Source organism: Morone saxatilis, unplaced genomic scaffold (assembly GCF_004916995.1).
Source record: "Morone saxatilis isolate NCDOM2014 unplaced genomic scaffold, NCSU_SB_2.0 Contig24, whole genome shotgun sequence".
In the NCBI taxonomy this organism is placed as follows: domain Eukaryota; kingdom Metazoa; phylum Chordata; class Actinopteri; family Moronidae; genus Morone; species Morone saxatilis.
Window position 1 is genome coordinate 14,240,153 of NW_023339807.1, and position 2,098 is coordinate 14,242,250.

Here is a 2,098-nt window from a genome sequence, read left to right on the forward strand (position 1 = left end):
AGAGAGAGAGAGAGAGAGAGCCAAAGAGAGAAAGAAACAGGGTGACATGCAGAAGGAAAGAAAGAAGAGACTACAGCACAGCTTCGACTTCAGACTCATTTCTGCTTCGCTGTGTGTAAAGCGGTGAGATTCAGTATTGCTGCATTCAAAATGCAGTGTACTGTATGCATTTGTGTGTATATGAGACAGGGGGGAGGTGGGTGATGTGTGTGCTGGGGAGTTGGCACATATTATCCTACTAATCCTTTCCTCCTGTTTTCCATATTCTTCATGCTGCACTGTTGCTCTCACCACCCTCTTTCACTTGACCTTGGCCCAACATTAAGAAACATGCATATGACCTTGGAACCAAAGCTTTATATTTTTTAGAAACTGACCAGTGCTGTTCATGAGCAAATTCAATTGTCATAACAGGTTGTTTTTTTCACGCCCAATCTTTTAGCTGTAAAAAAAAATTGCTACTGCTCTGGTGATGCTGATCAAATGAAGTTACATAATGTTTACTGTAGTACATAAGGTCATATGAGGTTGATAGCAGGAGGCTACCTTTTCTGTATATGTATGGATTGTACCTTTCGGTTTTACAGTTTTACAGGATTCCAAGTCTAGCTTGTTTTCAAAAACCTGCAGCATTTCACCCCCCAGGTTAAGTTCGTTTTTGGCATATTTAAACACGTCAATCGCACTTGGATGCAGGGAAAAAACAAGCCGGCCAAGATCGCCTAGAAAGAGAGATCTTGGCTCGCCTCCAGTCAAACTCTGGAGCGGTTTATTTGCAGTTACAATCAAAATGCAAACGCACCCTACCATCATCCAAAACAACTATGACGGCCGATGAAGAATATAGCTTATGATGATAAACAAGCCTTAGATTGCAAAAATTAAAAATAAAATGAACCTGATTCACAGTCTGAAAAAAGTTGTTGTGTGTGTGTTTGGTGGTACGCACTAAAGCCCTAATTTGAATAGGTATCCAGCTGCTTAAAAGACCTTCCTGCAAAAGTCCAGATTCTCATTCAGCAGGCCATACAGTACCCTGTAATATTACAGTAGGTACAATATGTCAAATATCTACAGTATACATTATTATAAAGTTCCCGGATTGTTAACCCCTTATCCTCTAACTACACATACTATTCCCTTATATCTACATGTATGTAGCACTACATACTCTGATGGTACACCTGTACAAAAAACGAATGCCCACCCATAGGATCTTATGTTTAGAGGTTTTCTCCAGCAGATAATAATATAATAATGTGACATTACATAAGAACAATAATATCTAGTTTAATTAGTTATTAAATTGTTCATTTTAGTCTAATTGTTGTAGGTAATGCTTTTAAACATAAGGAGGGGAAATGTAGGTTGCCTGTTGAATGTAGTCACTCATAAGAGACAGAACAGGTTGCAGTGCTGCTGCAACACTAATCCGGTATTGATGCGAGATTAAACAGTTCTCCAATAGTGTCCATTGAAGTGCTGCTGCAGGACAGATTCAAGGCAGAAGTGTTGGGGTGAAGTAGCCTGGTCATTGATTTGGTCCAAAAATGCAGAGCTAGAAACATAACTTTACAAACTGTAGACTCATTCTGTTGTAAAGTGTTGCTCTCCTGAGCTTTGTCAAGGCTTTTGAGATATTTTAATGAATTGACAAACATCAGAGGATCTAATGTTTCCAGTAGAATAAAGTAGAGTCTCCAATTATGTGTGCACAGGAGTAAGTTTGTGTTGTTTTTTTTTACTGAATTTGCGATGGCAGCTAATGTAGTGCTGATACACCATATAGTTGCGTACTGTAATGCTGCAAGTGCTGGATGGAGGATTTCCACAATTGACCGTCAGTGAAGTGCTGATGCAGAAGAGAAAGTGGACTCACATGGCCGTATGGCCGTACTGGCTGTACATCACCAGTAAATCCACTGCATGGGTGGATGGTTGGACTGTGTTTTTTTTATTCCGGTTACATAGATAATCACATCACCACCACAGTAAATCAACAGGCCTGAGCTGAACTCCAGCAACAAGAGTCGCAGTCAACAGTGTCAGTTTGTTTCTGTGTGTGTGTGGGTGGGTGGATGGATGTGTGTGTGTGTGT